We start from the raw sequence: 23,484 nt of genomic DNA on the forward strand, positions 1-23,484 counted from the left end.
ACCGGCGTCGCGGCGTCCTTAGAAAGAGAGAACGTTACGCTACCGGTGTTACGTTAGAGCAGCGCTCACAGGCGACCGTTAGAATGAAGGGGACGGCGATTTGGCGAGCCGCGCCGTTAGAAAGAGACGTCGCGAAAAAAATGTCCGAAAAAAGCCGTTTTCACGAAAGGTGCGCGCCGATAGAAATTACAGAAACATGGGCGCGGTTTAAAAAATGTCAGGGGCGCCTGCGCCCTCGACAAAAAGCCGGCGCGGAAGTAAAGGGGGAAAGAGACGTTGTTAGTGGGCATTATGTGACGAGTTGCAGTGCCGCGGTGCGCCGCGAGCGGTCGCCACTGACGCGCGCCGGCAAAAACAATAACCGCTAATTATTGCGATTAATGAGCGAATACCGTTTGAGTGCACGCGAGAGCCGCGCCGGGGCCGGTGCCGCTGCCGACCAACACTTCAAAATCAAATTTAGAATGTGCGCGTGTGTTCAAAAATCGATTTGGGTTATTCTGTAAAGAGGTAAATATTTTGGAGTTCGCCGAAGGGCGCCGCGCCACGCTCGGTAGAGCGGTGTTGGCCAGTGTTGTTTGTTCGATACCAACTGCAACGGCGCAGTTTTCCCGCTAAAATGCCAACAACCGTGCCACGGCCAAGCGAGATACAACGATATTGTATAAGTGTACGATATAAAAAACAGTGATTGACCAGTTGTGAAAAATCTGTCATGCAAATAATATATGTATGTAAAAACGCGGCCGGTCACTAAGTTGGGTTAGCAAAGATGAGGATAATAATATAAAACGGCGATAAATAATATTTTTTATAACAATTATCTCGCACATTGACACCTCCGAAAACGTTTCACGGTATTTATACTACGAATTCATTTTTGAACTTGCTAAGTGCCAAAAAGGAGAATGTCAAATATGACATGATTTTGGTAAAATTTGCTCTTATAATTTTTTGTCGATCTTGTAAGAAAATTGTCAAAGATATACCAATTTAACTCTATCCTTGCCACGTATTATTTAAAAATACTGTAACTCACCAAATCATAAAACATAGACCAGGACCAGAATTCTATGTAGTAAATACAACCAAGTCGGCACCTAGTGCGGTGTTATTGTCAATAGTGACAAGTGTATATTTTGGTTATCGCAGTGACATTGTCGCGGGCTATCTCAGTAGATAACGTCAGGTGAAACACCTTATCAACACTGTTTAAAACATCTTGTCACACGTAACACACGATCGGAACAATTCCTACAGACCATTTTGCCGGCATTCGAAAATCGCTTTCAGAAAGGTACTTAAATTCATGTGGTAAGTCATTGCTATAAGTCCTATGATCATTGTAATTCTTTGATTCTATTTGAATTTATCAAGTGAAATAATTCTGTCAGTTGTGCTTCGAGGCATTTTTAACATTTCGGCTTGTTTTTACTCGAAATAATGTTAGTATAGTGTGTTCATTTAGAAATTTAATTAAGAAAATCTAGCATAAAGCTCTTGTTAATTTCACAACTTGTTTAAAAAATTGCATTGTGTCAAAAGTAGGTATCATTTGCGTAAAATAATAAATTATAAACGAAGTATTTGATGTTAATATACTTATTTATTAATACTACTTTTTTATTACAAACAAAAATCCAATGAGAATTCTATTTTAAAAAGTCCACGGGTCTAACCATAAAAATACAAGTTCGTCCAGATATGTTAATTCTAGAAGCACGTGTATGTATTTATTTCATTGGCTCCTAGGTCAACGATCTATTCGACATTATAATTTTCAAATAAAAAAGTAATTTTATTTCGACTGACACAGGTAAATTTTCATCAAATGCAATGTAAACGACACTAAAACATTTTATAAAACTTGATTTCAACTAGTTATTCGTAACGTTGTATACATAAGAACGACAATTTATTACATATAACGAATATATCGCACTGTCCATTAATGCTGCCAGCAAATTGACTCATATCAACTCAATTTAAAATCAATTATATTACTAAGTGAGATTAGTGAACCGTTTCCTGCCAGTGAATAAGCAAAACTTATCGACTTATGTATGTAATTATACAGATAGTGTTTTATTTATCGTATATTGCGTTATGTAATTTCAATATGGCCCTAGCGAGGTGCTATTAAAAATAATCTTTACGTTACGTGTTCTCAATATTTTGTCTCACTAGTAAAACTGTGGTGGATACCTTGATAACTGTATCGCTATGGATAAATAGTATGCAGCGACGTACGATTAAACTCATTTGTAACATCTGGCATCCGAGAAACCAGTGGGACCAGTACGGTGTGATTGTAGCATTAAAAAATAAAAACAAATCTATTTATTACCATTAACAGTAAGTCATAAAACATGTCTGCGTTGTAAATACTAATCCAAACAGACGTATTAATGGACCTGTTTGGTCAACTTTCAAAATGTGCTCATCAACATACTCCACTAATTAAGTTTATAGCGCGGCCGCCGTACTACCAACATCGTTGAAAATCAATGGCCAAAAAATCCAATAAATTAGACGTAACATGAATGTCTACGCACCATGCAACATACCATTAGCATAAATCATTTCAAATATCCAACAACATTGAAAAATATCTGGTTTGTGTATAAAAAAACTAGTTGCATTAATAGTAACGCTAAGTTGGTACTCCTGAATAGACAAACAGAATAGACCTCCATAGCGATTGGCCAATAGAAATTCGTAAATTTAAATTTTGAATCGCGAACGTGGGCCCGCGAGTGGGTGTCCACACTGACATTACCAACTGTGTAAACGATTTTGTCTCAGCGCGACCGTCACAGTGTGTCCATCACATCGCGCCGGGGAGGCTACACGAAAAAGGTCTTTAAACCCGGCACACGAAGCTAGTGTGGAAACCAGTTTGTGATAGTCAGCGGCCAAATTTGCGTGTCACTGAACGTTCACTTAATACGTTTCTCGACTTTATGAATCGTTTAATTCAATATGAACGGTCGCCAATAATCTTTATAGAGATAGGTAAGACGATTTAGGTAAAATTTATTTGCCTGTTGAGTCACTGTGTGTTTTAGGTATTCACGAAACAGTCAACAACCTCTATGTAGCTGGGCGTGGAGTCGGCGACTTTTCGTCTTGTCGCGCGCTCACTGCGACGCCGCTACTGTAAATTGTACTTACTCGTCAACTGTCACCATTTTATTTATTACTGTCATATTCATTTGATTCGTTCAGAGAGATCTTTGAGCTTAATGTGACAAGAAATCAACCCACCAAAATCCATTAGCGCTTGTCATTCAACAATTTGAATGAACAAGACAACCCGAGCCGACTGCACGCCACATGTCACGGCATGAAGCATCCCATTACGCTGAAATGAAAGAGAATGAAACAGAGGCTTCTTTATTGAAATTTGAAGGCAGCAGTACTCATCTACGGTTACTCACAAAGTCTGACACTACGCCGCTATTGCATTGCCGAGCGTTTCAAGAGGACACACATGCGTTACGCGGCTCAACTACCGATAATGTTGCGTCCCTATCGCGCGCGCGGTAACACTCGCGCCGTCTCGTTCTACACGCACGATCTGATGTCGGTCGCGGTCCGCTCGTCACATCCCTCGGCTCGTATAGCTATCGCATAGGAGCTAGATTGGCGCGTCGTGTATTCAAAATAGGAACGTTAGTAATGGATGGAGTGGTGTACGGTGGGGTGGATGTGTGCGTTCGAGAGAGCCAACGACCCTCCCCCGCGCGTCCGCCCCCGCCCCCGCCCGCCGACGACGCCAACCGAGCGAGTGGCGCGCGTTTACACAATCCGTTGGCTCGGAGCGTGAGCGGCGCTCGCCTCGTGTGCCGTCTTCTTGTGACGAACATCGACCCTTGAACACGTATCGACAATTGTTTTTTTTTTTACATCTTCAAACTCGCATGTGAGTTGCGCGCGCTCAAGCGGTTTTGGGACTTCTTATGAGAATCCAACATCCAATGACATTGGAATGAAATATTTTCATATTATATACTCTGAAATTGAAGTATTTTAGTGCGGCAATGGTGATTAATATCGACTTTGCGAAGCCAAATAATGAAATAAAATACAAACTTACTTTAATTTTTGACAACATTTAATGGAAAAAACACTAATAATTATAATAATAATATGTGAAAAAATAAGTCGGAGAAGTGACATTCAGTGCTAAAGTGCCGAAGTATAATGGAATTAGGAGATGGCCCGAAGTATTGTGCCAAGCTATAAACTCAAAAAAAGATTTAAAAATCTACAACCAAGTTCATCGCCTCATGATTATCATCTTTAAACACGGTGAGTGACTTTTTTTTTAATAAAAAAAGTAGTTTTTTCCCGTTTTTTATATTTGAGTGCCGTCGGGGTTTATACGAAACGCGATAAAAGTAAAAAAAGGAAACAATTTTATACTTAATATCATTAAATACATTTAATTTTCATTCATAGGAATAAAATATATTTTTTTAAATCTCCTAGTGTGAACGTTCATCGGTGCCAACCTGACTTTTTGTACGCACTTTTTTGCGGCCAATACCAAAAAACGGGTCGACGTTTTTTATAAAAGTATTAATAGACCGTAAAAAACAGTTATGTAATAGTTAAATTGTTAGTCAAGCATCATTTTTTAACATGAAAAACGAGCAATGTCCGAAATCTTGTTTTTGTTTCGGGTCTTAGCAAAAAAAAACGATATTCACATTTGAAAAAAAATTAAGTTACCTTTTTTATTGAAAAATAAAAAAAACCGTCGAAGCATTAGTACTTACCTAATTGTCGACCCCTTAGCAACAGCACAAGTTAGGTACATACCTAGTGATAAAAGTCACATGTTTTTATCTTGTTACTACGATTTAACATACCTACATGAGCCCTTATCATACGCGAACAAACATACAAGAAAAAAAGCGAAAAGTAACATCACCGGTTCATACACTATTTTTAGATACGTGCATAATATTTTGAAAGTTGCTATGGATTTTTAAATATCTTTTATTCATTTTTTATTTAATAAACTTAAGTGGTATTTTACAACGCATAAATAAATAAGTATAAATATATAAAAAATACCTACATTATAGTCACAAAAAGGCTGCGATCGCTTCGTGTAAACATCATAATATTAAAATTTTATGTTTTACTATAAGAAAAATAAAACTGAATCATAATGAATACCTCGTCATCTTAATGTAGATGAAGGTATTGCAATATTGTAAATCAAAGAGACACATAGGCAGCTGTGAAATAAGATATCGCGGGTTCGATTCTCGCGCTACATTGATGTTTGTGCGATACGCAAATATTCCCTTGGCTGTTGTAAAAGCAATGTTCTCGTGGTCCCCATGTAAAGCATTAGTTATTGAAATAAGACTAGTTCTACCTATATGAATTTTACTATACTTTTAAATTTTAAATATCGAATCATATATATAATCGTTATAAAATACTGAGACGAATAGGTACTTTTTAGTAGATACTTACTACTTATTTTAAATGTTTTTATATGTGATTCTTTTTTAAATTTTGTAGTTTGATGAACTTTAGCATATAGCCTATCATTGTTTTAATGTAAGTCATTACAATTTGATAATTATTGATAAGGATTTATTCCTCTTTTGTGATCATTTCCTTTTTTATTTTGTAATGTTAAAAAAGTTATTTTTTTTTTTGTGAGCTTCGGTTGTTGTTTTTAACTTTACGTAATGAATGTCTCTGTATCCCAATTATGTTTTTAAGAAATAAATTATTGGAGTAACAACAACGAAAATAGTCAAAATAATCTTACCTGAGTATTAATTTTAAATGTGAATACAATATAATACACAGATACTATTGTTGCTTGGATTAATAAAAAACTCATTAAAATTAATTTCTACACCCCAGTACATCCTGGAAACAAAAACCTTTTGAATTTATCTTTAAATATCACTGCCGAGAGTAGGAATAATTAAAAAAAAACAACAAACAAAAAATACCAATTCCAATTTCAAACACACCCACAGTTGATTCCTGAAAATAAAAAGAAAAAGCTAACACCTACATTCTTTTTTATCTGTGTATAAACATGGCCTCTTACATAATCATATGACCCTAACTATCGACTTCACCTTTCAACTATAACTTGTTTTTGCTAAAAGGTGATATTTCGCTATTAATATATATGTAATGTACACGTTATTTGGATGATATAAATGCTAATTTTAAACTGAACGTCATCCGTAACAATGTGTAAATGTGTTAGTCGGGTTTTACGCCTAACATGTTATCACGGTTGCCATGGCAGATTGGTACAAACGTTTAAAAAACACGTGTTGGCTTTGTAACTGACATTTTATGTATATTATCTGCTAGGCACGTTGTTACATGTTTAAATCCGATTAAAAATAACGTTAAATTTGCTCAAACATGAATTAGGTAAAATACACGGACATGTGAATTTATTTTGAAATATTATATTTTAACATGTGTGGACTTCATTTGCTAATCACAACGTAATATTGCTTAATTTGTTTTATAATTATTTGAATTTCGAACGCCTAAAAATTTCCAATGTTAAATTTGATTTAAATAGATACTCTTTAGTAAGGTTGTCAAAGACAATATACATATTTTTATTTAACTAAAAGTTTAAAACTGTTATAAAAGTAACAAATCCGCTGTTCCACATAAGAAATTTAAATTTGCTTAAAACAAGCCCGCTTTCACACACCATAAACGGGTAAACGTCTCGAAAGTTCAAAATAACAACGTAATTAAATTGAAATAATATATCGCACATTGGGAGTGAATATCGATGAGTAAATAATTAATTTGGCTCGGACCGTCCGTTCCTTAAGGCTTATCGTGACTCAAACTTTTGGACCTTATCTTACCGCCTTGGGCGGTATCGTTTTCGAAAGCTTGACCTATATTTTTTGTGTTTTCGATGATTGATGGTTGCCAGTTGATCACGATTTGATTGCACGATGCAATACGGTGGAACACGGCAATTATTTTGTCTTTGAAAATAATAGAATGTATTTTTTATTCGTGTAAAATTATTGTTTTGTTTGAATCTGCTATATGTGATGGGCTTTAAAGATTTTTTTGTTAGTGACTATTGAAAATCTCACATACAATTGTCTGTACATTACTAAAGCATAAATATGTATGTATGGCTTCATACAAATTAAGCAAAATTGGCTTTACATTACTAAAGCATAAAACTACGTATGGCTACATACAAAATAAGCAAAACTGACTCTACATTACTGAAACATAAACATGTATGTATGACATATTGTTTCTTGTATAACTTGTATTATAATTTAAACATATTCTATTTTCAAAGTTAAGCCAAACATGAACTAATAATTGTTGACAAAACTTTAAACGTTCATTGGCGCGTCCAAGTTAGTGAACTAACTTGAAAATTGTTGTATAACTTTTAATTCTTGGTATGAGACTAAAAATACAACATAAAATATACAGCCGTGCTAAGCTCAAAAGTGGTATCTCAAAAAAAAATCAAAATCCTGTTTTTTATGGCGTCGGATAGCTTAAAAGCCCGTCCAATGAACTTACCTAAATAACGGTGTCTTGTTTAGAACTTGTTAAAAAAAACATAAAAAAAAGTTTCTCTGTCTCAGTTTTACTTAAAAAACTATATCTAAAAAACTTCGATTATCTCGAAATAAGGTTTCCCTGACATACCGCTTTTGCGCTTAGCACGGCAGTATTATACTGTTGTAAAAATATTACTGCAATTAATCCTATTACGTATTACAAGTTTTTCACATTGGGTTGAAGTCGAAAAATGTCTGCTTATACAATTTAAATTTAATAAATTGATATAAACATAATATATTACATCACGCATTTATCCCCGAAGGGGTATGCAGAGGCGCAACTAGGGCACCCACTTTTCGCCAAGTATGTTCCGTCCCATGATGTGATAGATGACGAGCCTATCGCCATATAAATATCACTTTGCCCGACGCGGGATTCGAATCCAGGACCTCAGAGCGCTATTGTACCGGGCATGCAATACAACTACGCCACCGAGGCAGTCCAAATTATAAATGTTGTAGTATATCGGTGACGAAGCATCCATTCAACCCGATTCCTAGCTTCCCTTTTAGGTTTATTTACGTATGTTTTGGTTTTCTGTTAAATTTGTCGTGATTTATTAACTAAGACAATTTTATTGCCTCGGATTTCCAATTGAAAAATTTCTTCGCCACTGTAGTATAGTGATTTTAATACGTTAGAAACGACTTAGCACACTACATAACCCCCTTCACGCATTTTTGTACTTTAATATACATACACTTATGTGCTCAATTTGTTTGCTCATACCTAAAAGATTTTCTCAACACCTAGTACCGAACATGCACGACTTTAAAACTGTCTTCAACATGTAGATACAAATCTGACAGTAGTTTATTAATTCCAATACGCCCGAAGCGACAGCTACCATCGTTAGTCGATACGGGTTCGATTCCCGGCCCTTGATTATTATTTATGAACACCTTTTACACCGCCAGAGGGCGCTAGGTGTTGGTAACGGAATTTTAAAACTGATTTCCTACTTTTGTAAATTACTTATCCTTTAGGGCATGGGCGTGAGATCAATAAATACTGTAATATATTATCTATTATTATGGGATGTTTTTGTTGAAAAAAAATGTTTAATTTTATGTATAAAATGTTGTATAAGTTATCAAGACTTAGTGACTACAAAGAATTTAACAAAAACATATTTTTTATATTGTAGACACCATGTAGAGTTGGGAATTAAAAGTATTTCCATTTAACTAAATAATGTATTTGAAACATTGGAAGTATGTTTACAGGTATATCATATTGTATATATTATGTGATATATATCTAGAGAAATATATACTTTAAATGCCAATACAACATTCGCGGAGATGACAGTTTTAATCAACATATTACCGCCAAAACCAAATAGTGTTACAAAACTACAAAAATATGTCGCGTTACGAAATAAATGTATCAGAGCAAAACATATAAATAAATATATAACGAACCAAACAAAACGATCAATACAAAAGTACTTAAACACGGAACGTTACGATATAAATTTATTTTAATATCATATAAATTTTCACTTACTAGCAACTTCGTCGCATACTGTTTGGCCGGCCGCCATTTTCGTTGGCAATTAAAAATAATTCACTGTTATTGCGTCCTCCCTTGTTTATTGGGATGTAGGCCGTTTAATTTAGGTTCGAAATTCGAAATTACTTACAAACAATTGAAAACATATCAAATTCAGTGTTTAAAAGAAAACTCTTTATTTTCTGTATACTCCTAATTTATTTTGACCACGATATAAAATAGTTAAACAATTCTTAAATCAATTTTTTTTATTCTAAATTCAAAATACACGTTTTTTTGTCTATGACAAAAAGTTTAGCCGTTGCGGTTTAATATTCTTTTTTTAAAGCTACATACAAATACACACTAAAAAGTTTATTTCATTTTCCAAATAAAAACTATATTTTATACTGGCATGTGAGTGGTGTATTCGTGAATCCCCGATTACATACCTGTATAACAATAGTTTTCGTGTTCATCAATCTCATTCCACTTATTTGCAGTTAATTTGACGTTAATTGCCACTCAGATATTTTAATTGAATAGTTTAGATTTTTGTGTTGCTTTAAAGCTAGATAAGTATTTTAAGTGCGCCATGTTACTTTTTTATTTTATGGGTTAATTATTTCTTAAATTGCGGCGGTTAAAAATAGAGTAACTATTATGTACTTACAGTATTCATTTTTATTTTAGCCTCTTAAACATCGAGATATCTAACATCCATATTTATCCACTCATCAAAGCCAAAGTACCTATATGTTAGGCTTTCACGGCTGAACTGATTTCAATTAAATTTTGATGAACAGATATCTTGTGATCGTAGGACATATATTTCGAGCCGTAAGCAAAATCTAGTTAGAAATATGTTTTATCATCCCTGTAAACTTGTACTTAATTATAGTAACAATATGTTCAAGATATTTCAATCTTTACCAGTGAGCCAATCATAAGTTCTTATTTGGAACTCTCTAAAAATATTTACAAACACTTTATCGTACAAATAACTCAATCAATAACTAACGGTAAACCGTTCTTTAATTAAAACCTTTTCGCATCTATGACACAGACGAGGTAATTGAAATCGTCAACGTTCATATTTAAAAAACGAACACAGATGACGTCACGATTCAGTTTCCTGGCTGACATATCAAAATGGCGGCATAACCGCTAAAAACACTTGACATTCAGCCGTACGGTCTCTATGTCACACGTATACCTGCAAACAAAAAAGTGTAAAAGGCCACGGTACCTGCCTATTGCATCCTTCGGCCTTGAGAAATATCTTAATAAATTGAATGCACAGCAGCACATGTAGGGCTGCTACTTTCGTTCTGGTCAATCAAATAAGAATAAATGGTTTGATAATCTATGTCGGTATTTATTCATTTTGAATGTCATTCTAATTTCGGATTGTTTTAAGTTATAAAATATTATGAGTTATATAATTGAAATTGTCTTTTGAATGCGACAATGACTGAGGATTTTAGTTACTTAAGGAGAAATTCAGAAATTTTGACTGTATCGTCGATCATAGCCTGGTGTCCGAACCCATTTTGGATAATGTAGAGTCCCTTGTTGGATTCGTTATTTACCACGAAATATAAAACAGATTATAAATATTTTTTTATAAAATAGATCTAGTTCTTAACTCTTGAGTGGCCACAGTATTCGTAATGAATATTTTATTAAACTTGTTCTAGACCCTTTTGCTCTTGAGTCTTGACTCTCAAGTGAAGGTCTCTTTTCCAAATCTTCATAATGAATTTCATAAACCAGTACTTTGAATATTGACATAAAGAGGTTTTAATGGACTATGTTTTGCCATACAAAACTGTATACAATAACATCATTTTATCAAATAGCTCTGTGTGATAAAAATGTAAATATTACAAAGTACTTAGGTTTGAAGGTTATCTTTTAGGTGATGTGTCACAGAAGGTCTGCCAACGGAAATAAATAGATCTGCTTAAAAAGAACAAGATTAGTGCTTAATATTATTTGTACACAATGAAGTTTCGAAATACAAGCAAAGAATTGAAGTGGCAATCAATATATATTATAAAAACAATCCCGTTTTCTGTCTGTCTGTTATTGATTTTCTCAAAATGTACTAAACGATTTTTTATGAAATTTAGTATAAAGATAGTTTAAGACCTTGGGAAGGTTATTGGCTACTTTCTATCCCAGTAAAATATATAGCGGGACTTTTATCCCGGAAAACTCCTTTCCAAGGGCGAAGCCGTCAGAAAAGCTGGTATATTTATAATAGGTTTCCGTGTTTATATCTTCTTTCGGCATCCTTACTTATATTTAAGTAATGATGCTATTCTCTTTTGTTTTAATAAATATCCTAGTTTGTGTTAGTGGCAACCCTACCGTTGCAGCGGTTGACTCAGCCCGCATCCAACATTGTTGTCGGTTCGAAACGCCTACTCAGTGATTATTTTCACTGCAACACCTAAATAAACTTACGTATGACAGTGACTGTGTGCGAGCGAAGTCTGTTTATATTATGCATATTTCTATACGAATTTCTGTATTATATTCAACATCTGCTTTCAGTTACCGCACTGACTAAAATCCAAATAAACGCGGTGAGGTAAAGCGTTCATTGTGAAATATTCTTGGTCGTGTCATAGATATTTTTGTTTTTTTTTTTAATTTTACGGCTCGGGAAACGTGTTTTGAGCTAATAAGAAATTAATGTATTCATAAAATTGTAGATTATTTATTTTTATTTTTTTTTAAATTGTTCCACAGATATCTGTACATTGACTAGGCAGGTTTTACTATCTGGCTTGAATAGGATTTGCATATCATCAAACCAATAACGCTATAATCTAAATAATATATTTTGGTGACAAATGATCGAATATTAAATTTTTATAGGAAAAAGATTAACATAAATCATTTAAAACTGTCCAAAATTAGCATGGATAATGAAGTATGTCATATTATATCTACCTATAAAAAAATTCACATCAAAATATTTAATCAAATGTATCCGTTTATCTTACATCTAATGCTGTCATCATTCACAGTGACGGACAAACTGACAGACAAAAGTCAAGACAAGAGCCCGAAGCGGCTTATTATTTACAAAGAGATAAAAAGAAAATATACCTATCTGTAAATTCTATGAATTCTTATAACTTGTACACGTGAATAATGAAGCACTTGACATTTCAAATTTACAAAAAAAAGCCAATCGTAACGTCAGAATTTGACACTAACAGTTTCTAGATTCTTTTTAGGGTATTCTTTTTTTAAAATATAAAATCAATTTGAACAGAGTTTCTATCTTATTTTCAACGTATTCTTTTTTCAAAATATAAAATCGATGACATGTTCTAAGCCGTTATTTATAAACGATTTTTAAATATGGTAAGTTGTCCGTCGATAAGGGCATATACTCAAAAGGCAGACATATCCCATAACTTAATAACACAAAGCGCAGTTCCTACAACGCGGAACTACGCAATGAAAATAATTATACAAAAACTATATTAAAACGGAATGACTTAGCGCGGAATTTTCAGTTCTAAATAACATAATAAACGTATAATGGTATAACAACGAATACTAATGGTTACTCATTAAATAATTATAACAAGCCTCATGAAGACTTATTCAAGACTCGCGTGTGCCCGTGAAATCGAAAAGTTCTTTCGATGGCAACAGATTAAATGTAATTATTATTTTTAATCTCCTTAATCCGGATTAGTTTGATATTTTCAACGGATGCATGAGATTGAAAAATGATTTTTATTAAAGAAATTGAAATTAGAATAATGTTTTTGAAACAATGTATAGTTAAAATATTGTTATTTTTATTGTTCTTAATCCGAATTAGTTTGATGTTTTAACGGATGCATGAGATTGAAAATTTATTTTTAATAAAGAAATTGAAAAATATTTTTGAAACAATGTTAAAAATATTGTTATTTTAGTTCTTCTTGTGAAACTATCCATGTCTAATTGGCATGTAATTTGACTTATTATTATTTTAACTAATGTTAACGACATTTTATTCTAATCGCCTTTGTGAGACAACTCCGAATATAATCTCCCATTGTTATGTTATTAAACAGAAAAGTGCAGATTGTAATTTAAATGTAATTAAAATAAATTAAAGACATTGTTTAGATAAAAAGCTGATAAACATTTTATAACATATTTGTAAAATTTACATAAAAATATTTATTTAAATCGTCCGCTTTGAAACCATAAAATAACAAGTGGTATGGGCAAAAGCATTTATCCTTCCACAAGTTCATTAACCTCACAAAGATTTAAATAAAGAACATAACATTTCTCTCGATTTATTTTTGGTCATGATTTTAAATTATTTCATGAATATATTAACAATAAATTCGGACAATATGTGGTTATAATTTTAACATTTGGAACTAGATGTAATAATTCTTATATAATTAAAATTATTAATACATTCTTACGTAATAGTCTATGTTTGTATAATGTTGATTTTAATTAATAATAACTCAGTGAGATTAGAATTCAGAAAATGATGAGTGTTTTTATTTACACCATATTTTATTAATACGTTCCTTGTCATAATCATGAGGTGCTATTAAATATTTTTATATTCATAAAAATATATAAATATCAGTTAAATACCCAGTAATGGACACAAGTCAAGAAACCAACCTATTGATCCAACGTTTCCCACTACATATCAATAGCAGAAAATTGCAATAAATCTACCTCGGGCAGATCGTCAACGTCAAATGACCACAAAGTATCGGTTTGTAATGACCAATAGCACTGTAACAGGCTGTTCCAGTGTGCTATTATGCGAGCGATGGTTGCTGCTACCGAATAGTAATTTCTATAATAATTACGTATTTTCATAGTGGTTGTAGTGACTTATTCCTCTCAAGGCCGGTGGGGTTCATTGTTGGACATTGTATTTATTGAGTGACAGTGTGTTGCACTCCTTTTATGTTAGAGCTGTAAAAAGGCTAAAGAGGTAATTTCAAGCTCACAAAAAGTCGAGAATCGTGTGGAATATTAGTATCTGATTTTATGGTAGTCACTACTAATCAAAATATACGGCTACAAACAAAAAATATGTAAGTGTCAATTTACACACTATGGCGCTATACTGTTAGCAAAAAACTAATGTCTCTCGATAATTTTTGTCATCGATCAATTCACGTTTATTTTGAAATTAGAACCTAAATATCAAAACTGATCCTTGATCTTCTCTAAACACGTTTGTAAATGCCAGTGTTGCCAGCTATTACGACAAATAACACTGTTCAAGTAAAACGCGCAAATAATACGCCAGATAATATGCTATTTAAAGCCGGTAATGGCGCCATGGCGGTATTAATTCTGCCCGTTATCAACATTAGGCGGTGAAGTTTTTTTCATAATTAATCTGGTTTGAGGCACGGGAACATTTATGGGCAATTTGTCATTACTTATTTTATTTGTCGTTATAATTACGTTCCAATATTAGGTATGTGGTTGTGTGGGCAATGTCGTTGGCTATGGAAATACTGGCCGTAAATTCAAAACGTTCAAAACCGTTTTAAAAAAAATAACATATTTAAATCTTTACGACCTCTTTAATTACTCAATAATAATTCCTTAGTCCGTGAACCGCGCTCAAGTTCAAGATTAATTTAGACTGATTAAAAAAATACATTAATCATACGTATTTTCTAATGGCAAACATTTGTAGAATAAACAAAAACAAGGGAGTATGACATGTTTGCGTCCCTGACTGAGTCATAACCATCACCGAGAATAGAATAAAAGACTCGACTCGAAGTGGCTCGGATGGCACTTGTAGTTTTAATATGGCATTTTATTATGACTCGACAAAATTAGTTCAAAATTAATAAGAAGAATTTTGAACGACTTTTTGACTACTCGTGTCTTGTAAATAAGGAATCTATTACTAATTAATCTAGTAGTAAAGATCACTTACTTATTTAGATTACTAATACTTTGATCATAATATGTCAAGTATCTTAGCAAGGGAGTAGGTAGAGTTCTTACAACCAACACTTAGAAAATGTTTTCATCCCACTAGCCGACCGAATCAACAACCAAAGTTCAATATACCTTGCCGCTTAGGCAAAAAGTTCTATGACACAACATAAGTCTACGTTTGAACTTATAAGGTAGAATTAAGTGTTTGGACACTCAAATATCAACCTTAATAACGTTGTATTTATTCCACAATCCAAATATAGCGATGATAGATTCTATAAAATATTTTTAATCTTCGCATACAATTACAAGGAAAATTGCTGTTAATAAAGTTACGAAGCCACTCAGAACCGGGCACAGCACTGAAATTGATATAAATGGTAAGGTAAAGAAATTAGTCCAAGCGGCCATAGGACAATGGTGATATCACAAAACACCGCCATAAAATTGGGTGAACCGTGGATTTAATTTCGCGCCATTTTTAGGTAACTACGACTGCCTTGATGGCGTTAGGGTACGACTGCAGTGCTGAGGTCCCGGGTTCGATTCTCGGGTTAGGGTAATATTGGGTTTTTCTACTCAGTATCAGCTTGGGTCTGGAATTTATGCTAGATATGACAGTGGGTTTAAAACTTTACCACATCATAAAACGGAATACGCGAAGCGAAAACTTAATGCATCAGTTGCGTCTCTGCCTGCCCCTTTGACTGTGTGTCCGTGTATTTTAGGTATATTTAAAGTATAGATATCAACTGCAAAGGTGGCTTTTTATCTAGATCTTTTTATAGTTTATTCAGATAATTCAAACCTCAATACAGTCACAAAATACCCCAAACAAAAAACACAATAAAGGTTCATCCAAAAAATATAACATTTTAAAACCATTAAAAAAAATAAAATTAACCCGACTCAATTCCAAACAGCAATATTAATTGCACCTATCAATTTCAAGAGGAATAAAAAAAACACTCATTCTTAAAGATTCGACGTGTAATTAAACAAAGACATGTTTTTATTTATTGCTAAAGAATCAATAACCAAGGGCGCGTTATGACACTAACAAATGAATTTTGTAAGTTTTTCTAACCTTACTCAAGTCGCGGGGGTTTTTTGTACCATTCATAGCTTTTTATGAGGCGAGAAATACTGAATAAGGGTAGTTATAAACAGTAGCTCCAGAATGTTCAGTTAATAATAAACCAGAGTTCAGCATCTTAAGACATTATTTTTGGATTAATATTTTTTAATACTTGCAATCTTATGTATTTGTAGGAATTACTTAATGATTTCTTAAGTTTACGCGAATGTTAGACTTTAAATTTAAACTATTTTTCGGATTTTAAGCGATGGCTTGTTATTTTGTATTTAATTTTGAATACTACAACTTACATTTCAAGGAATTACTTCCCTAGAATTACGAGTTGTTAATACAAAAACCCCTAGCTCAGTACAAATGGATTGTTAATGCATTTAAAGCCGCTACCGAAGCATAAAAGAGCCAGTAAACGAACTTATAGCTAAAAAATACTAGAATATTGTATCTCAGTTTGTTACTCCCAACGACACTCTCTTTTATTAAGTGTAAAAATATTGAGAGACAGCCCTAAAATAAGTATCTGTTTATTACTTCACATAATAAAAGTAAGTAAGTATTAATAAGTCTTATGTTCGACACAGGAACAGACTTTCACCCGTGGCACCTGTAATTACGGGTCTTTTCACTCCGCTTCGGCCTTAAAAAACCGATGAGCCATGTAATTTCTACACCATATATTATAAGTACTTATAAAAATAATAACACTTAATTATAGATAAGAATTTAATTCTACTCAAACAATAATATTTAATCATTGAGTGGGTTAAGCAAACGAAAGCTATTGTTACTCTTGAGTACCAGATATTCTTTTTTTAAACTTTCGCCCTGCACACGATGTCAAAACATATTTGACATCGTAAAGTAACAAGCAATTCATTACTGTCCGACCGACAATACAATACAATAAAAATCCATAGAGCACGCCGGTTCACAATACCGCACAATCACTTAAGTGTACGAACCAACACTTAATATCGATTTGAAACTTGTAAACCCATTGTACATTTATTGTTAGCTGCGCATTTGAGGGTTTCTTTATGTTATTTATTTTCAAAATTCGAACAAGTTCGAATAAATGTAATACCTGCCAGTATTTTTTATATTTTTTTACTTAGTATCGATAGGTATTGCAGGATTAGTGCTGGCTTGCATAGTTTCTAGAAAAAAGGTTTAACGTCGTCTGTCATTTATGGAGTGTAACAGATATCAATTTACCAGTTTACGCCATATTATTCTTGGCCCTTTCTACGAAGCCGAGTTTAGGAACTTGATACTTATATTTTTAAGTACAATGTTGCCAAGTAAGTTCAAGGAGAACGGCTTCGTATTACGTACGTGTTTTTCTGTCGTTTCTGAATTATCGTATTTGAATAAAAAATCGATAAAATGTTTTTCCGTTCATTAACTCGCTATATATGAGCACAGGTATCAATGCGCTGGGACTTTAAATGTCATATTTTTCATAATTATACTTGTTATAATGTAGATTAATTCATTTGACAAGTGGTATTGCCATAACTTTTGATTTATGTTTAAAATATTCTTCAAACTGGATTACGTAACATTTTCTTTCATTCCTACTGACTATCGCCTGTCAAAGTTAGCCTTTGCACAGCTTAACCATTTATTATGATAATGTCATGTCCAGTTCCTTGCTTTGCAAAATAATTATTACTATTGAGGTACAAGGCAATCCGATTAGTAATCATAATATTTCAGTTACAATGTTACTTGTAATTGCACATTTACTGTATATACCTAATCATACAATATACTTAATTAAAATTTAATTGGAAAGCATTTTTTATGGTAATTTTGAATATAATTATTTATATCTAGTAACTATTAGCCGAATGTCATTATTTAATGACTAAAAACACTAACAATTCCTTTGTATAAATATTTATTATGAAGTTGGTACATAGTGAAAATTTAAAAAAAGAATATCGTTATTCTATACAAACACCAATAACGTACTGGCAAATAAGAATAAAGTATTTTTAAAAATAGAACAAAAAAAAATATAGCTACTAAATTGTAAACTGCTTAATGCATCTGTTTACGCATGCAACGCGATTACAACGAGCGAACGTGGCACTGGCTAACCCTTCAAAAGTCGATGCAAATTTCTCGCATAAATAAATAATGTATGGGCCTCGTCGACACACAGATATCCGCGCACCGATAACTCGACTTAGACAAAGATGGATGGTTAAATAAGATTTGTTGACACCTTGGCGAGATAAAAATTTTAATAAATCATGTGTCGCCAACGGTTTTATTTATATCTAATTGCTGTGTAGGGTTGATACAGCTTTTATGTACGACCGAATATGAATGTTTTTTCGGTAGCATCTCTTTCATGCAATACATTTTTTGTTCTCAGCTTTGCATATTTAATTTATAATTTATTCAAGCTCACAATGTGGCATTGGTTATTCTTTACAACACGTCATGAGTAATGTTATGATACTTTATTGAAATTTTAGTGGTTTTTAGATTTTTTCTGTAACCTTTGTGTTACTCTCATTTTAAGTTTACATAACAGATAAATTGTCATGAATGAAATTGAACCTAAAATTTAGTTAATTAAGGTTTTATTTCCTAACAATATTTAACAAAATAGAAAACGCACATACATGTCATTAGGACATAGACACCACGAGTCGCCTCGGTCATCATTAAAATTGCTGGAAAATAATAAAATTTCTATACGAACTATAATTGCTTGACACTGCACGTCCAATAAAAATATTCTATTTAACTACATGCTGATAAAATCTATAGATAAATAAATTTATCGTGGCAGGATATATTTATATCCGCCCGGATAGCGACCATACACAAGGTTTTAAAACCCGCCATAGTGGCAAACGTGTGTCGCGTTTTGGCATCACCCTGTGTATATCCAGTTCCATAATAATTATTGACTACCGAGGTGATCATCTCTCGTCAGTCGACGTTCTATTGGACCCCACTCCACTTACCATCAGGAGCTGTGGGGTCACTTTGACGTGCCAGTATGGAAAAAACTCAAGCCAGTGTCTTTTATAGAAATAGTCGTAATTACTGGCCACTGGTCTGAAACAGCACATAAGGTGCAAAACTAACTTGTATAATTAAAAAACATTAGAATACAGCGTGAATTCAAAATCACATGATTTTATTAAAGTTAATAATACTAAGAGACGTATACACTTGTATTAATAAAAATATTTTTTACTATGCTAGCTACTTGCCATCAGGAGCTGTGGCGTTACTTTGCCGTTCCGACATTAAAAAAAAACACAAATCAGTATCTTTAATAGAAACAGTCGTAATTACTGGCCACTGGCCTGAAACAGCACATTAAGTGCAAAACTAACTTGTATAAATGCAATAAAATAAATTGTATAAAAATTGATTACCTCTGCACCACCCTAAGGTTGACTAGTAGAGAATGCCTATGGAATTAAGTCCGTCTGTATACTTTTGTAAATAAAGTGCTCAATAAATAAATAAATAAATTCATCAGAAGACAGCGTAAATTCAAAATCACATGATTTTATTACAGTTAATAAAACTAAGGGACGTATATACTTGTATTAATAAAAATATTTTTTACTATGCTATACATAATATCAATATACAGTATTAAAGATTTTATAGTATAAATCCTGTTTATTTCTATAGTCTGATGATTCCACACAATAAGTATTTATTTTAATACATTTTCCTGTTTTTAACGCTACAATTGACACGTCTATTTACGTCAAATCAATATTTATTGATACAATAATCGTATTTGGTAAATGTAATAATGTGATTTAATTCTTTGACAGCTGTCCTGATGACAAAATTACTTTAGCGAGGTGTTAATTCGCGATATTTCCAAATACGTCGAGATTTCACAGAAAATATAATTTTATATACATTATCATTTAAGGAATAGGTTATTTAGAATACGTTATAACGTGAAATAGTAGCAATAACCATAACTTAGGTTCAAGGTAACTATGAAGTAGTAGGTAGAGGTAAAACTACTAAAATATTGTAACAAGCTTGTTCAAGATCGTAGCAACCGCCGGATTAGACGTATCAATGATTTAGGGCCCTAAAGCTTAAGGGCGTCTCTTAGCTCATACGTACGTTAAAATTAAACAAGCGCCCAATAATTCGCACTGCTCTAAAGGGCCCCAACAAATGTTGATATAGAAAAAGAAAGAAATTTATTTTGCCGCAACGACAAGATACATACATATAACAAACAAAAGACAAAAAACACTTATAACTATATTTGTCACAAAGAAGCTACTCAGCAATATTCTGACAGTGAAGCCAGCGCTGGTCTTTTGCTAAGCCGTTTGTTAGTTTGATGATATAAGGCCCTTCTATAATGATGAGTCTAGCTGTCAAATAAGTATCAAGAACAATTTTAACCCACTACGCCTGGGGGATGAACTACGTATCAAATAGCGGAACCTCGATCCTCCCCACCCTATGAGAAACACATAACCCCCTTTTCTGTAGTTAGAAATAAAAATTGTTGTGATTCATTTGGAAGTCAAAAAAACCTACTTCGCCTCTCGTATGCTGAAATTAAACTTTTCATTTACCAATCCAGGGATCGAACTTACGACCGGTTTACAGCCTAAATGCCAGTAGACCAATAAGGGGATAATTAATTATCGAACACAAAAGCATTACACGAGGCGCCATTTTGCTTCTGATATACCGCTAACAAGTTCTGATCAGCACTTAACATTACACGATTCGTAGTTAATAATTTAATGGCTATCATATACTGGAATGAACTTAGATTACGAGCTAGATTAGTAACGATAGCGTGGAAAAAACGTTATTGGAAACCGTTATAACTATAAATAGCTAGTTAAAAACGTATAACATAATTCGTAATATTGGCATTTGATGCGACAATTTGCTAACGTGATTATTATTCATATACTATATTTATGAAATACTGAGGATAACTGGGTAAAATGCTCTGTAAAATAAAAAAAGGTTTAAAAAGAAAAATACAAGTGAATCTAGTTCGTAATTAATGTTTTTTTTTTATTTGTTACAGATAGAACGTCTTCAAAGCATGTGGAATGGACAATAGTATACAAAAAGGTAAAATCACAAATATTTTATAAAAACCATAATATAGTAAACTTATAACGATAAGTTTGCATGGAGCGAAAATCGGTCTATTGTGGTCTCTCCTTTATGTAAAAAAAAAAACTATGAACTTGTGAAGAATTAATTTAATATATTTAATAATCTTCGTACATTGTGTTTGACTGTAAAGAAATAGCTAGACATAATGCATAATTTTGCCAAGTTCGTCTTAACAGCCATAGCTTAGTTGTACCGACTGAACGTCAATGGTCGAGAGTTCAAATCCCGTACTCACGATGCGGGCCTTTATCGAAGCTACGTTTGCTCATAACTTGGATTCGTAGTCAACATAAGGCCTAAAGCGATTTGGTCCCTATACGGTCGCGATTTGGACCCGTGTCTTTATCGTATTACCAACGGGACTCTACATTTTTGATTTTAGAATACTTAAATTAACGTATTTTTTTTATATTTAAATATTTTTTTAGAAAAATATATTTTTCTGCTTTGTGTATTTTTTAAATGACAAATTAAAGAAATTAAATAGAATGTTTAAGGTTTTTAATTTCGGATAGAGTTTGTGTTCAAAATTTATAGCGCACAAAAAAAATATTAACTTAAAAAGGTTTTATTAACTATTTATAATTTTATGAAGCATAATTTATGACGGATATAGAACACTTTTTCACCATAAAAATGTATAAAATAATCATTATGCGAATTCTTCAGCTTTTATATAACTCTATATTGAGATTATGACGTCAATGGCATTTAAATAGAATTTTATATTTAAATGGAAATAGTTTATCGTCCATTTTATGACACCAGTTAATGTATGACGTTTTAAATTAATATCCTAGTTCTGATCATGTATTTAGATAAGTAAAGATTAAATTTTAAACTTTTCAATTTTTTTTTCCTAATTTTTTTTTTAAATTTAAACCGGACTACACTAATACATAAAGTTATAAAATTTTATATTGGTCATTATGTGTGCTCTTTAGGATAATTAATCAATATATTATACGAATTGACAAGTAAAAACCCTTTAACACAACGTAAAAAACATAAATGTCATAGCGAAGTTTTCATACTAAATAGGACTTAATAGGGGCAAGACAATACTAAGCTCGGGAATACGAATCCATCACACTTGACTAAATTGATCAACATATAGGTATATTAGTACCATTGACGTATATTCTATAGACACGAACGTCCATATAAACTATTTTTTCAGTCTGAACTAAAATGGCAACCAAAACGTCACAGTTATAACCTATTTATTCACTTGAACAAATAATTATACTTATTTGACTAATATTTTTTGTCACATCCAAATTTACACTTAGACTCGAATTCTTATATTATGAGCGTCACTTCGTGCATAACCACACGTTGTATATGTTGTAATCATACTAAAGTCAGATGTACGGATTGCAGTACAGTTGAGTCGAACACAGTGAGTGTACGGAACGCCACACCTAGTGCGTACTGTATATCGCACTCTACATAAAATAATGACCTATTTCAAAATTATTTATTTGTGGTAGTCGTCAGAAAAGGAATTTTTGTTTGCTGCCTATTTTTTTTAAAGTTGCTATAAAATTGAGCTTATTAAAGATAGGTAAAAAATCAAACTTATAGCATGAAAAAAAGGGAAAAACTAAAAGATCGCAAACAGAAATTGGTTGTTTGACGACTCCCACAAATTGGCAGTTTTAGGATGGGTTATTATTTAACTAAGAGTGCGATATATAGAAATAGTTGGTACATAATACTTCAGAGATCAATGCTCAAAATGAACTGTTACATATTAATATTAACGTAATCGTCAAAAATAGTCTGGTGAAAGCGCGTGATAAACGGATTGATTGATGATATAAACACGTCTTATCAGCTGATACGTTATCAGAACATTTCTCTGTGACGTCACTGGCTTTAGTTATTCCGTCACGTGACTTCATTGTCATTGTACGTATTGGAAATGTTTGTTTACTTTTGAAACGTCGGTGAAGTCTTAATGCATGATATTACAGTTTATTTTTACCTAATGGTTAACATATATTATGTAGATGTATAGCCAAAAAGACAACACGAGAAAAGAACCTAGTAACAGTAATTGTGATCAAATTATAATTAATTATATATAATGATATCAGCCCTGTATTATATACTTGCCCACTGCTGAGCACGGGCCTCCTCTA

At 32.8% G+C, this 23,484-nt stretch overlaps 1 long non-coding RNA gene across 1 annotated transcript in view; it reads left to right on the forward strand.

Moving 5' to 3' along the window:
* Positions 1-3,892: 3,892 nt before the first annotated feature.
* The window catches only part of LOC115441194, a 38,573-nt gene continuing 18,981 nt past the window's right edge, over positions 3,893-23,484 (forward strand). The window contains exons 1-2 of the long non-coding RNA XR_005112395.1: positions 3,893-4,314; positions 21,243-21,289. This is a non-coding gene — a long non-coding RNA (uncharacterized LOC115441194). The remainder of the gene's footprint in view (positions 4,315-21,242; positions 21,290-23,484) is intronic.

The sequence above is a fragment of the Manduca sexta genome, chromosome 15 (genome assembly GCF_014839805.1).
Source record: "Manduca sexta isolate Smith_Timp_Sample1 chromosome 15, JHU_Msex_v1.0, whole genome shotgun sequence".
Lineage (NCBI taxonomy): Eukaryota > Metazoa > Arthropoda > Insecta > Lepidoptera > Sphingidae > Manduca > Manduca sexta.